Below are 16677 nucleotides of genomic sequence, written 5' to 3'. Positions count from 1 at the left end.
TTCTGTTGCTTTATAGTTTTCCAGAAAGAAGAAACACAAAGGCAATTAAAAATATGAAGAACATTTGATTTTTACATATGTAAATGTCTATAGATATCCAACTTTCATGTCGTCTATTTATCCTGAGTGAAATTCTCCAAAAATTCCCAAATTGCAGAACAGGTAAGGAATCATGTTCACCTATGGGTAAAACCTCACTCAATAGAGTGCACCTCTCAAAGCAAAAGTCTTATCCTTTTATTTAAGCGGTTAATGAACATGACCATTTGAGCTTATTTTCTTGGTTTATGGATTTTGTGTGTGCTCCTTTGTAATACAAAAATTCACACAACAACAATCTGTTCTGCAGTACTCATGTCTCAGGGACTGTATTAGTTAGAAATTTTCTTTATTGTCTTGTCTCTTTTTATGACAGAAATCAGTAAAATTTGTAGAACACAATTTTGTTTTGCCTGATCAAAAGCTGTAATATTTGCTTTTGTAATTTTAACATTCCTCATGTTTGTGCTTAATTTTGCTCACAAATATAATTGTTCTTCCGTCTACCCCATCTACAGAAACACTTAAACAACTTCTTTATGAACTGAGGGGAACTACGAAATGAAGGTCTTCTCTTTTTTGGCCCTGTTAAGGAAATGGAAACATAAAGCTGCTGACATTAATATTCCAACACACTTTCCAGCTGAATGACAAAGATATAAATGCACATTTATTGTGTAACCCACTTCCCATGCTTTTCTTTCTTTCAGAAGTTGAACAATGCAAAGAGGGAGTCTTGGGTACCATGCTGTTAAATTATAGCTTAGCTATGGCATCTCAGTGAATAAAAAGGCAACATGAAGACAACTTGATGAGAATGTTCCATATGCCTAAGTACTGTATCTTCCTGTCAAAGTGATATGGCCACCCTTTCTCAGAACTGATTATCTTTGTTCTCTCCTTGACCTTGATGTGAGTGGGTGTAAGTCTGGTTTGTGAAAACCTGCGTAAATCACTACTGCTTAGAGATTTTTTTAGAATGTGGAAGTCAATACAATGTTCTGCTGTAATATGCATGCATATGTGAGTGAAAACCTAGATATACAATCCTTGCATACCTGCCACTGACATTTCAGTTAAAATGACATGTTCTCTGACAGATCATTAATAAACTAGAACAAGGAAGCTGGAGTGGTCAGTCAAATACCACTAACCGTTTCAAATTCACAAAGAAATAAAATAAATAAATAAATAAATAAAAAAGTAGAAATTAAGATAAAAGCTAATAAAAAATACACTTTTTTTTGTTTGTTTGTTTGTTTTAAATAGGATCCTATATAACTATTTTAAATCAGATAAAGTTTCCTTTTTAGTTAATTGCCAAGTGTATTTTCCCATAAGTGCCTTGCCAATTTATGCATCATCTCATCATCTCTGGGCATAAGTCGCATGGTTATTGATATTACTAGAATTCTACAGACTTTAAGGGTACTTGGATCCAACCCTGAATGCACTTTTTTAACTGACTGGTCCTTTAGCTACTCATTTTGGAAACTTCCCTAAAAAATAAAAGAGAAACCTGATGTACCAAAACACTTTCACATTTTCAAACCTAGAGCAGAAAATGTACTTGTAAGATAATTACCAATGACAGTAAGGTTATTAAATGCTAAATGACAATGAAAATGAAACATCTGGGTGTTTCAGCTTCCAGAAAATAAAATCAACAGCATGCTTATAATTTGCCTGCAACCTAATGATTTAAGGAAAAAAATTGTCTAGCCATTTTCAGTTTATAGCAGCGCTGTTGATGTCATATAGTTTCATTGGGTTAGAATCAGAATGATTTATAAATCAGTGTAACCAAAGGCAGAAATATTCTCAGATGAAGTATGAGAGTCCTATTCACTTTGGTCACAGGGGTGTTTTATAAATATATTAGTTTGTAAACAGATGTATCATGGACAGTAGTGACTGGCACACTCCACCAAAAAGGGTTTCTGCAATTTAGTTGACATCATAAATTCTGTGAAAAGAAATTTTAACAATAGAGCAGTTGTTAAGTGGAAGTGTTACTCAAACATTGATATCTTTCATCCTTTATATTGAGAATGCTACAAGAGTTTATATACTGTGCAACTATTGCATGTCTTTTGCTTCCAGGAATGTACCATTCTCTACTTCTACTTAGGTACATGCATATTTTTTGGAGTGTTAAAGCCATTATCTAACATTCATTCTCTAAAGCAATGTGCTATAAAAATTAAATCATTGGCTAAGATGCAAAAGCCTAGTTTTAGAATGGAGCTGAGTGTTTTAGGCTTACAGAACTATCACTATAATCAACTTTTATATTTGATTTTAAATCAGCCACTTCTGTTCTTTTTTTTTTCTTCTTTTATTTTTTATATACTGATCTTAACCAAAACTTTTAATTGTAAACAAAAACAAACAAACAAACAAACAAAAAAGATTAAAATTAAATTGGGAGGCTCTTTGATACTTTTAGTAAGATCACTGAGTAATAGACTGGAATAGACTTATCCAGTTTTTCCATAAAATTTCAAGGTTGTTTGTAAATAAGAGCAATGGATACTTAAGTCCAGAATCATGTAACATAGATGTTGTCTTCTGAGATGTCAGAAATGATTGGTTCATGCACAGGGGATGGCATCTTACCTGTTGATAGCTCAAATACCCATCACTTGAAAAGAACAATCTGAGGACATAACTTTCATAGCCATTGTGAAAATAACACCCCAAGACTGATGAGAAGAAATGTCTCTCTCTGTGTGTGTGTGTGTGTGTGTGTGTGTGTGTGTGTGTGTGTGTGTGTGTGTGTGTGTGGATGCAGCAAAGCACATGTATTCCTGTGGACATGCACATACAGAACACTAAGTGCTTTCCCTTAGCACACATATGTAAATTCTTGGAATGTAAAGCCAAAAAAATCCCTTATATTTAATACTGTTTTTATATCAAGTCCGATAACTCAAGCTGGAATGAAACACTACAGTTTAAAGTTCAACGTATTGGACAAATTGAAGAGAAATTTGTAGATTAAGTGCTGTCTTTCTTCCATGTTGCCTGCATTTATAGGAGATCTCAGTCTCCAGTACTGCCCAGACTCCGCTTTTCTCCAAAACAACTAAAATTATTTTAGTACATTATTTTAGTATTTTATTTTACATCAGTGTTTTTCCATGTATATCAATGAAGCTATACCCATTTATTGTTATATGTAACCACAAAAATCACATTTTGCCTACCAGGAACATCTGCAAGTGGCACAGATCTGCGTAAATCCCTTTAGTGAAGTTCTTTAGCAGAGGAAATAGTGGGAAAGCTATAAAGCTTTAATTTTGGTGCAATGTGATTTTTACCTAGGACAACAGCTAAGTTGATATTAGATATGCACCTCCAGCTATTAAAATAGCTGAATTACTTTAAAGTTTTTAAACAGACTTTTCTAGATGAAAGCCTTCCAATGTATCCAAATTAATGTCTGTTTATGAAGCCAATTTTAGATGTGTGAGAAAGACATCTGGGAATAAACTTTGAGGTGTAATATCACATACATGAAAGTGAGAGCTTGAAGGCACAAACATGATTGCAAATGAGCTAATGGGAGCTCTCCTTACTCCAGAAGAAAGGAGGGAAGGCATAGACCACCCTAAGAAGCAATGGAAGTCAAGAGGACAGTGAAAGTAGATGAGAGCAAAGATAAGACTGGAGGGACATCAGGCCCTGGGCTCCTTGGATGTTATGGAACTCAAGAAATCACCCAAGAAATGACTCCAAAACACTGCTACAAAATTAAGTTTTGGTAACCTTGAGCACTTTCTGTTCATCCTTGGGACAGTACCATTCAATTTTGCAAGTATTTTTAGGAGATATCTTTGGATGTACCCTGTTCCTGTTCAGTTTTATGAACAGGGTATTCAGTTTGTTTCCCTTAAAAGAACACAAACAGGTTGTGTCTCATTTTTTTATATTTTTTTTTTCCAAATAGCTTTGATGGCAATCAGTCCCTGATCAAATCAGTTGGGCTAGCCATCATTAACCTACAGCTATACAACTGAAGCTGCTGACCCTCTGAAAAATTATCATTCTCTCTTCCTTATCTCTGGCAAGCAGCCAAACACATCAAGCTGTCTCCACCATCCTCTGTTGATGGACAAACATCATCACCAATCACTTTGACTGTTAATTCCTCTGGGGAAGCAAAAATTGCTTCTCTGCAGTGTGATATTTTTTTCCCAGTGTTTTTTGGAAAAATTATGATCAAGTGCTAGATAACTACTGGACAGGGAAGACTTGCTTCTGTGATGTGCTGGAAATCTTGACTCTTCCGGGGGACTGAACTGCTCACAGGCAAGTAATTCATCATCCACAAGATAAGGATTTAAAATAATTATAAAGGCAGAGCTCATCGTATATATGGATACTGGGAGTCATTTGCTACATGACTTTGTCAGGCTCAGGGTAGCTACCCACAGCTTGTGACAAACAGGGCACTAGGCAGTGTGCTCAAAAGCTCTTCTAGGCTGGGTCCTCTATTCTTTGTCTTTATTAATAACCATCATTTGCTATATATTGATTCAGGGCTCATAATATGATAATTATAATTTGTGTAAAAAGGCATCTTGTCTTTAACTATCATGAGTCCACTATATATTACTGTGTTAATACTTGTCTTAACCTGAAACTTGACAAAAACAAAGCAGTCACTGCTAAGATTGTCTAATTTAAAAACTAAAAAAGACATGGGATTGCACAAATAGTGTAATGAGTTCTATCCCCTTGTCTAATTTCAATGGGAAATAATTTCTATTCTACTCTCTCAGGTACAAGAAAGGAAAACAGAAGGCGCCAGATCTCATCACTGTGCCTGGCAGAAAACCAACTGTTCAAACCAAAGTTAATTAATTTTGTGCTTTTCTGCTCCTTTAATATGTCCAAAGGCATCTTCAGATGTTTAAAATGATCTTTTTTTCCACAGCAACAAATATTAGATAACGCTTCTGTTCTTTCATTGTTAAAGAAAAATAAAGATTGTTAATATCCCATGAGACAATGAAGAAGCTTCTTTCTAAGCTATAGGAAGAGATGTGTGCAGCCTGATATCACACCAATAAAACTTTTTCTATTCCCACAGCTCCTGCCGTAGCTTGCTGTAAAATTGTATGAAACATTCGTGCCATTGTCTGTTCCTATCAATCATTCATGACAGAATAGAAAACTGCTCATCATGTTTTTTACCATTAAATTTTCTTGCAAACCACAGCCCTGGGATTAACACTTTTGACTTTATGTTGCACAAATGCATAACTTCGTATGTAACAATACTAGATATTCTCTTGATAAAACAAATATTCATACATAATTATTTTATTTTTTTTTTCCTGAGAAGTAGCCACTGTCTCTTCTGGTCTATATTTTATAATAATGTGACAAATGTAATTCTGGTTGCTGACTAATATTCCAATGTGTGAGGCTAAAAAGAAGAAAATATACACACTCCTCTCACTGCAGAATTAAAGACTGAATTAGGTTCTCTTTCTACAGTCCAACCATTGGAAAAAAAATAAAAATACTTAAGAGTTTTGATTTAGCATTAGGAAGCACTTTGTGGTTGCAAAGATAATTAATCATTGCAAAAGTGGTAGACTCCAGAAAATTTTTAGAATTTTAAAAGAAATGTTAGATAAACACCTGTCAGGAGAAACACCACTATCATTGATCTGGCCTTGAGGCAACGTCCATTCCCTGTGTGCTATGGTTCCATGTTAATGCATATCCTTACTGTTTTTCTTTGTATATCAATTAATTCTGAAATGCCAAGAAAGTACATGTTCCTTTGAGGTTAACTAGCTTTCAAACCATAGTTGAGGTGTTTTTGTCAAAACCGTTGTATATTCACTACTATGACATATTTTCAAATCTCTTTGAAAATTGAGGCTACATTAAACTTTTGATAATCCAGATCTCGCTTTGATAGTAAAACTTTCATGAATCTCAGTGAAACAACATTCAGAAATGTTGAGTAGCAGCAGCACCTAGATGTGAAGTCCTTTTATTTATGATTCCTGCAAATGGAATAACTTTTGTACCTCCACCTATTCTAATTTCTAGAGCCATATAGGAATGAAAACCAAGCAAACAAACAAAACAAAACAAAATAACAAAAAAATGTATTACAGATTTCTTTTATTCTAGACATTATGAGAATAAATCTATAAAAATGCTGTAAGCCTTCTTAAGTTCTGAGGTTATATTTCTTCTTTCCCAGTAGGTCATAGCGAAGATGAGCTGCTATACAAAACAACAGCTAAAGTTCAGAGCGAATACAAAACTGTATCAATCAGAGGACACTTTGTTTGGATGTGATTTATCTTACTTAACCTTATCTCTGGTTTGTCAGGTGTCCAGTCTAAGGCAGTAGTTCAGTCAATGTTAAGTCTGCGATCAATGAAGGGAGACTAGTAACCCCTGATGACAGTTCACCTATTCTGCAATAAATATCTGAGAGCTGATATGAATCAGCTGTAGGAGGGACACATCTTTCTTCATTTGTAGTATTTTTAACTAGCTAAGAGCTGATCTCTCTAGTTTTCATGGGGTTGAAACTGTATGAGATTCATCTATGATGTTATGTGCCTAGTACTAAAGCTAAAAATGGGCATATTTCAGTATATGACCATAAACTTGATCTATGGAAAAGGTACAATGCAGCATTTTCTGCATTTCAGACAATTTTTAGTTGCCAAAAAGAAAAGCATTCACATTAGATTTGGTACATTAAGGTCATTTTTCTCTTATTTTTCTCTCTTCTCTTTTAATACCGTATCATCTAGATCTCACAAGAATAAGTTTTCACTCAACTTTCTAACTGGATTTTTTTTCTCAACAAATGAAGAGGTGATGTTTCACAGAAGCCATCACCATCTACATATCTATATCTAATGAATGAAAAATGAACAAGAATAACTTGGCACTGCATAAATCAGCTCAAACTTTAAAATACTTTTACAGCATCCTCTCAACAGCCCACTACTCTCCTTTCACTCCCTCAGAACTACACAGAATATAAGAATTGTTTAAATTGATGGAGACATTACAAATGCCTAAAGCAATTCTCTTTTTTGCTTGTACTGTTTATGCAGGTGTTCTTTTTTATTTATTTTGTTGATGGCAGTGTTTTGTTGTGTTGTTTTTGTTTTTTATTGACTTATTAAATTGCTTTAAATTTACAGAGGTGTAAATCACTCATTTCCTAATCAGTGATTCGTTCCTCTGCAGAGACACTGATGAAACCATGACAGTCAAAGCTTGTTCAGGAATGAAACTTTGTCAAAGGCTTTCCTCTCAACTTCAAAACCTGAATTTACACCATTGAATTCAGCTGGAACATTTCCACTCTTCAGAAGCTGGAAGGTCAGGTCCTTAAAGTATAGCTGCCAGTCAGGTGCAATACAAAAGAAAATGTGCATCCCACTGTTTGGATGCAGAATATTTTTCTCTGAACATCTTCTCCTTCAGTGATGAGTTCCTCAAGGACAATGCTGGGGACAGAAATCCCATACTAGGCTATACTTACTCCTTGGTTGTCCAAAGTGCAAGACATTTCAGCTATGTACCAGTCATGACAGAGCTCAGAGTGAATGGTTCTGTTATGCTTCCTACATTTTTAATGAAAGTGAGCATATTTTACTCCTACCTTAGCCTATAGTAACATCTAGAGTTAGTAAAATATCAGTCCGTTGATTTTTTTTGCTTGTTTGTTTTTGTTGTTTTTTAGCCATTGTCAGCGTCAGCACTGTAATTTTTTAAATATTTTTGTCTAGCTCCATGTTTTCACCAGCACTGTGCCCATTGGAGAAGAGTCCGAATCTTCTCTTGAACTTCAGAAAATACACTTGCTTTCACAGATATGTCAGTTTGAAGTAGGCAAGCATCAAGATTCTAGACAATCTGTTGTAAAAGGTAAGGAGGCCTGGAGTCTGGGTCCCAATACCTCCAACTAGTCTTTGTCAGCTGTCTGACTGTTCTTCAGAAACAATGTCCTGATCAAGCAGAAGTATTGCAGTTGGTACTAAGTGTGTCCAGAAGAGAGAATTTATATATTTCTCTCTGCAACGTTCTCTGAAGATAATTATTCTGATTGTTGAACAATGAAGAAGGACCTGGATACATGAAAAAGAGTTTAAGAAATATTTAGGCCCATATAACTGTAACTGAAATATTCATTAGACACCTTCCTGTTTGATCTGATATCTTTACACGCCTACAAGTTTACTGTTGACAAAGCATGAAACTGCCAAAAGCTGTGTGAGGTGCCTGGTGCTCACTATTGCCAAGTCAAATTACAGAAGACAGAGCAGCACTGAAGGTCCTCTCAGGACCCAACCCAGCTTATTGAGAACATGCTTAACGTATAAGAAATTGCACTAAAGTAATAACGTTGTATATTGTTGTACTGAATAAGCTGTTATACTTCTCAATTTTCGTCAAAGTCTCTTAAGCATGTTTGCATAAGGCCTGAAAGAATCATCTTCCTCGAAGCAACTTTTATCTGCAAGATCACTTAATATGTGTATGTGTACTCTGAAGGGGGATATGAAATTGAATAATCACCCCCCATCAAAACCCGGTGCCACAGAATTATAGAATTACAGAACCATGTCCTTATGAATTCATGTAGACCATAAGTACATGATTTTTCATGTGGAATACAATTACATACTAAGTATGGTACTGAATTTTGTGTTTAAAAGTTATTCAAATATGCTATCCTATCAGATTGAAAAAAAAATATTTTGTTATGAGAAATATAATTTCTGGTATGAGTTACAAACTTTAAAGCACCTGAGAAGAAAGAGTGGCAAAGGAAAGACTGAAAACCCACTGATGAACCGATAAGAGAACAAAAATAGTATTTTTCCTCTTCATTTCCATGTTTTTCATCTTACGTTTTAAGAGATTTTTCCTTCACATTTTTTAGGTATACTTTAGTTTATCACAGAATCACAGAATGACCAAGGTTGGAAGGGACCTCTGACTCCAATCCCCTGCCAAGCAGGATCACATTGTGCAGGATGGCATTCAGGCAGGGTTTGAATGTCTCCAGAGAAGGGGACTCCACAACCTCTCTGGGCAACCTGTGCCAGTGCTCTGTCACCCTCACAGTAAAGATGTGCCCTCTTTTATTCAGCTGGAACCTCCTGTGCTTCAGTTTGTGCCTATTGCCTCTCATCCTGTCATTGGGCACAACTGAAAAGAGACTGGCTCCTCTTGACACTCCCCTCAGATATTTATACACATTGATGAGATTTCCCATCATGTTTTCTCTTTTCCAGGCTATCCAGGCCCAATTCTCTCAGTCTGTCCTCATATGACAGGTGCTCCAATACCCTCATCATCTTAGGAGCCCTCTTCTGGACTCACTCCAGTAGTTCTGTGTTCCTTTTGTACTGGGGAGCCCAGAACTGGATGCAATACTCCAGGTGTGGATTCACCACGACTGAGCAAAGGGGGAGGACTGCCTCTTTTGACCTGCTGGCAACACTATTCTGAATGCACCCCAGGATACCATTGGCGTTCTTGGCCACAAGAGCACATTGCTGACTCTTGGCCAGCCAGCTGTCAGATCCTCTACTAAGGTCTCATATGTTTACTGTTTTTGTCATAGGAAAAGATTGTACTGAAAATACAGAATACAAGCAATGTAACTTCAATTATTCACAATAAATTCATTTGTCTGTTTCTCTTGCAGGTAACTTTTCCAACTAATTAAGATATAATAAAGTTATAGTGTAAAAACACTGTTAAAGGATTTCTATTATTAATTATATTTAGCGCTTTAACTTTCTGATAAACTGAATGAAATGATCACTTAAATGAGAGTCTATAAATAGAATCGACTTAATAGGACTTCTTTAATAATTCAAACATTTTATGCTATAGGTAATCCAATGAAACACATTGACTAATAAAAATCAGGTAAGTGACAATTTCTGAATACTTTGTGACTTACATTTATCATAGGATAAATAGAAGAATATTATGCAAAATTTTAATGTGTAGACATTAATATATTTATTCTTGTGATAATATAGAATCATGCTAAGGCTTTCAATACCTACTTTACATATGGAATGTATGAGTTCAGTGGAGTTAATATGTGAAGAAGTGAAGGCAAACTCCATTCACTCAAACTCCATTCACTGAAAGGGCTGACATCATGTAAGTTTTTGCATCTTTGGTTGAAGTTCAGGACTTTTCATTGTCCTTTCTCTCCTATTTGCCTTTCCATTGTTTCCTCTTATGTGTGTTTTTAGAACTAGTCAGTGACTCAAGGGACATGTTCAAATATACATAATTGCTCTAAGGGCAACAGAAAAAGAAGAGGCAATTTAAAGAATTAAATTGAAAGTCATCATTTTCAATTTCTTGTGATGGAGGAAAAAAGCTAGCCAACAATATCATTTCAACTACTATAAATTTGTTTTCCCTTGCAGCATCTATGAAGTGATGTCTTTATTTCCATGTTGTTAAAATTTAGGGGCTCTTCTCTGTTCCACAACAAAATAAACTGGGCATTTTCTAACCATTCCAAACTTTGACTAGTGCAAGAATAGAATTCTTTGCAGGAATTCAGCTGTGCCCAGGATGCTTAATTTTAATAAGGCCATTATGCTGGAATCCAGCAGCCTTGCTGTGTACATCAAGCCTGGAAAAACTGGGGAGAGCAGGAGTACAGCCAACATACAGTGTCAACAGAAGCTACATTACAGTCAGAGGTCAAATCCCTTAGCCAGGAGGAAGGAACCCAGGAGCTGTTGTGTCCATGCGACAAATCAGATACAATCAGTCATTAAAAGTATTGATATGTAATGATGCAGCAGACACTAGTATTTCCATTTTTTAAATCTGTCTGTGTCAAAATAAATAGTCTGGGTCTGAGTCATGAGATAAGAGACCTTAGAGTACAGCAGCACAGAAACCATTCAACACTTGCTAAGGAGACAGGCAAAAATAACCTGTCATCACACAACTATTGAAAACTTAACTATTAATTTTCCACACTATGGTGCTCAGAAAACATGTTTGTAGTTGTCTAAATTTTATAGTCAAACAGCTGTGGAGATTTGTGAAACAGTAATGGTATACCAAGACTCAGTACTGGCGGCTGATTTCAAGCCAGACCTACCTGCTGTTGCCTGAGCATTATTACCACATGACAGTGCAGCCACCTATGAAACTATTTTACCAGTTCACGACACTTCACCTGAAGAAAAAGAAGCCCACATTTTAAAAAGTCAGTGCCATTGCTGGCTGTTCTTGGTCCATTCATCAGCAGTTCCTGAAGTTTCAATTTCCTTATGGATTAAGACCATCACAATCCTTTAACTGAATGAAATAAGGAAGGAATTGCTCTGGTGAGCCAGTGGGAGAGCTTTACAGCGTCAACCAACACCTGTACTGCAACAGCTCTGCGGCATCTCCTGTCACATTTAACAAACACCCCACACTGCCAATACCACCCTCATAACTTATATTGAAATCTAAGATTGAATTTCCCAGAGGAGTTTTGAATTTATATTTTTGTTTGTAAAATAAGCATTTTAATCATAATAAAGGTAATTAAATGTGCATTTGAGAATCATAGAATCATTAAGGTTGGAAAAGACCTTAAAGATCATCTGGTCCAACCATCACCCTACTAAAAATGTCACCCACTAAACCATATCCCTAAGCATCACATCCAACCTTTCATTGAACACCTCCAGGGATGGTGACACCACCGTCTCCCTGGGCAACACATTCCAGTGCCTGACTACTCTTTCTGAGAAGAAATGTCTCCTAATTTTTAATCTAAACCTCTCATGAATACACCATACCTGGGGATAAATGCTGTTTGGAAAAGTAGTTGTGAGAACAGAATATCAAACCAAATAGCACTGTTCTTTTCAGGGGGAAAATAGCATCAGCATATTCTTTTTTACTTCCACCTATGAAAATGGTAATAGTTTTATTGAGACAAAATTCTAAACAAAATGAAAACACGGTGAAAATTTTCTCATACTTACCCTCACAAATACGTTTCTGTTCCATCATCCTTTCACTAGCAATGGAAGCCTCCTTTCACTGTACAGCTACCCATTTCTATCTTTTGGTGATGGATATGAGTTCTGAAAAGGTTTTCACATGTGCTACATTAACCCATTCCTTCAGTGTTCTTAAGCATTCAGGATGTGCTTTACTTTCTCTCTTTTATTCTCTCTCTCTCTCTCTCTCTCTCTTTTTTTTTTTTTTTTTTTTTTTTTTCTCTCAGGCAGGGAAGTATTTCTTTTTTAAAGAGGCAGATAGGGTGGATTGTATTCCTGACTTTCCCTCCACCCAAATAAAGGAAAAAAAAAAAAAACTCTAATATCTTGTTGAAATATTTCAAATAAAGCAAAAATTCTGTAAGAGTTATGTTCATGAAGTATAATCTGTTACTAATAATATCTAATAAGTGTGTATATGTTTGGATTTTTTTCCATTGTTTCTTATGATAACTATTCCTTCACCATGATCTTAAACATTTTTATCTACACAGGAGACACCTCAGAATAAATTAACATTCATCCAATACACTGATAGATTATTCCCTTCTCTTTTACTCTCTTCACTATCCTTTTCTTAGTGTAGCCTTTCTTATCTGGTATAAACTCATGCTTCTCAGAAAGTGATTAAGTCTAAACTAAAACTGACAATTTACACTGGAACAAGGAAATAATCATGGAATAAAACTATGTTGTAACCATGTTGATTACCACTAGTAAGACTTTCACATATGCTAAGACCATTAACAAGTCTCTTATGCAGAGCCAAATTCCTAGCTCCTAGTGGACATCCTGAAAGTAATGACACCAGTGCCACGGTTTCACTGATGAACATATTGGTTTTACAGTTTGATACCTACCATGGGTCATCGGGCAGGCACTATGTTAGACCAAATAGAGCAGACCACCCCTTCCAGCTCTGGAAAGCATACTGCCAGATTAGGGACTGACTTAATTTAAAAGTTACATATCTGGATTTAGACTGATCTATTAATATTTAGTTTATTATTAAATTATTTATCCTATTAATAGAGGGTATCCTGCAATTATAAGTTACTTCTGTGGATGCTGGCTCTGCATACAATTTCATCTTCCCCTAATGTTTAACGTTGACTGAGTCTTGACCACAGCTTGTCCAGGGCAATTTCTGATCCATCAGTGTGTACCTTCAGCTCTCTTGGGATATTTATGAGCAAAGTATTTCCTGCTAGAGAGGACAATTGTATGATTATAGTGTATTCCCTTTTACCCATTCTGTGTAATGACTTTTGCTGAGGTTTTATTGTATGTAGTCCACATAATGCAAGCAATCATGAAATAGAGAAAATGTGGCCAATTTTGTTGTCATTTATTTGTCTTCATTAGGTACTTGCAACAGATGTGATGCATCCAGTGACCAGATGATCTTGGAGGTCTTTTGCAACCTTAATTATTCTATGATTTTATGACACAATTACCAAAGCAATGCCACCACTAATAGCTTTTCTTCCTGGTACTAAAACATGTCAGAAAAAAAAAAAAAATTAAATACTACTACTACTACTACTACTACTACTACTAATAGTAAACATTCTTTATAAGACTGATAACATTGTCATTCTACCACAGACTCCAAGGCACAATGAGTTTGGCTTCTGATTCATCTTGATGTTCTTAGATAAAACATCTTCACATGTAGCCTCCTGGAGCAGTGCTAAGACTGTCTGCATTTAACAGTTCTTTGGGAAAATCTTGTTTCAAAGCTCCCAGTTGTTTAACTGACTCCCAGTTCTGAGCTGTGCTTATTTGTATCAAGTGCTTTTGTTGACTCTCCCTTAAAATCTGGTAGGAACTAAAAATTAGTCTCAGGGAAAGCTGCCCAATGGTAAATGTATCATATCACAGAATCACAGAATTTCTAGGTTGGAAGAGACCTCAAGATCATCGAGTCCAACCTCTGACCTAACACTAACAGTCCCCACTAAATCATATCACTAAGCTCTACATCTAAACGTCTTTTAAAGACTTCCAGGGATGGTGACTCCACCACTTCCCTGGGCAGCCTGTTCCAATGTCTAACAACCCTTTCGGTAAAGAAGTTCTTCCTAACATCCAACTTAAAACTCCCCTGGTGCAACTTAAGCCCATTCCCCCTTGTCCTGTCACCAGACACGTGGGAGAATAGACCAACCCCCACCTCGCTACAGCCTCCTTTAAGGTATCTGTAGAGAGCAATAAGGTTGCCCCTGAGCCTCCTTTTCTCCGGGCTGAACAAGCCCAGCTCCCTCAGCCGCTCCTTGCAGGACTTGTTCTCCAGATATGAAAACAGATCCGCAAGAAGCAGAGAAAGATCCATCACTTTAATATATAAATATGTAGATTATGCTTCTGTATTGAGTCGTGCATTGTAGAAGAGATTAACTGTCTTCTCCATCTCTTACCTCTCAACAAGACCTGTGTATTTCAACAAGCTTTGCTCATGCGATGCTATATAGCTGAGAAGGTCCAACAGAATCTGAAGAAGAAATGATGTCATGAGCCATTGTTTCTTCCCATGCTACTCTGCTAAGGGAATACTTTTTGTTCCTTTTTAACCTGAATACAACATGACCACCTTTATTCCATAAGGAATTTTAAGGAATATTAAGAAGTGGTAAGAGAGATGCATCATTTTTTCCCCTTGATATTTTCTAGTGCACCAGCATGAAAAATATACAGAGATCACCTCCCACCAAATATATTCAGACTGGGCTATATCCACTACTTTATATATTTAACATATCCAGTTAAGATAGGAGTTGATTCTGATTGCTCTGAATCACTTTCTAAAATTGTTTAACCCTTTTTATGGACTAGAGGTAGGCAACACAGGCTACTTAGCTAATTTAGCTACATCCACTAGGTTCCTGAAACATCCCCAATGAATTATCAACACAATTGTGGCAAAGAAGTGTCTGAAACACATATGATTTCTTTTTAGCCTGTATAACCTGTGTTCTGATTTACAGGACAGAAGTAGAGATGGATCGCAACCAAAAAGTGCTAGGAAGACCTAACCCAGTCCTTTCACAAAGTAATGTTAATGATTCATCATTGTGGTTATTTGCACAGTTTTGAACCTAGATGCCTTTCTAACTTGATTGACATTTGATGTTTGATATACACTCCATGCAATTTGTTCATTCATTTATTCAAATGGTAATCATACTATTCTGTATTCTTGAGCAAGTCAAACTGCATATTATTTCTTCCAAACCTGAAAGTTTTAGATCTCTCCACAGTTGCCAGGACGATTCTTTCCAGAACACTTTTGTCATCAGACTTTCATTTTTACTAGTCCAGCAACACATTATCTTAATTAGTTCTCTCTATATAAAGTTTTCATGCCACATTCTTGCTCAAATCATCTCTGCACACTGTCCTATTTATTTAATTAGACTTACCTGGATGGATGTTTCCCAGAAGATTAATAACAACATCAATTTTTAAAAGTTATCTGTGAGTTTCCAAGATAAGGGAAGAAAATCAATGTCCTTGCATATATGGGAAATTAAGGACAAAGAAGGTGAAGCTATTTCTTTGAGATAATAAAGGAGAACAACATTATTAGTGAATTATTGGAATGAACAAATAAAGAAAAGAAATAAAACCAAGCATTGTTCTGCAGCAGTCGAACTAATGAATCTCCCATATCTCTCCACAACAGTACCTCCCTTTCACACTCCTGTAACTTTCTGTATCAGGACATCCTGCCAGACCTGTTATAGCCTACTCCCATGATGCCATCAACTTTCCCTTGGTCACTTATGACTGTATGGCACACTTTTCATTTTTTCTGCAGAGCCAGAAAAAAAAAAAAAAAAAAGTCAGATGTGGATTCTACCTCTTGAAACCTACTGATTTGCACCATCATTTGTACAGCTTACCTCTGTTTTTGATTTTCATCTGCATTTCAACTGAGGGAGGCACCAATGTGGGCACATCTCCTCTGCCTATGCACCACTTTGTATGATATTTGCTGGAACAAAGTCAATTTAAGTACTATCTTCTCCACCAAACTTGAAATTTGCCCAACAATTCAAAACTGGATGAAGAAAACAGACATGAATAGACATAAAGTCTGATTGGCTTCTTTAAGAAACCGGTCTTAAAAAGTGCTCACAAGGCTCTGCTTGTTTCTACATACAACTTTGAAGTTGCTAATCTCTGTCTATCAGAAATTTAGACCTCTGTTTCAGTAATGATTCTACACCAAACTGGAAAGTTTTGCTGATATAATATATTATTGTTCCTGTTATATCTGCATTCATGTAGTCCATCTTCTGTGAATGTCTCTCTTTGGATTAGAAATTTGTCAAAAACTAATGTATGAGTAGACAAAGTTCAGATCTGACTTGGCTTGAGCTGTGACATGGGACATGTTTCCCATCAGAATGGTTTAAATTTCTAATTCTTTAAAGAGGATGACCTCTACTTTCCCATGTGCTATTGAAATGGAAATGTCTTATCCTTTGATGTGCTGCCACTTACGCAGGGCATTTGGTAAGTTTCCACTTTCCAATTGTATTAATTCATATCACCTTTACATTCTCTTTCTTTAATAAATTAA

Source organism: Aythya ferina (genome assembly GCF_964211825.1).
Source record: "Aythya ferina genome assembly, chromosome: 3".
Lineage (NCBI taxonomy): Eukaryota > Metazoa > Chordata > Aves > Anseriformes > Anatidae > Aythya > Aythya ferina.
Note: the sequence above shows the minus strand (reverse complement) of the source record.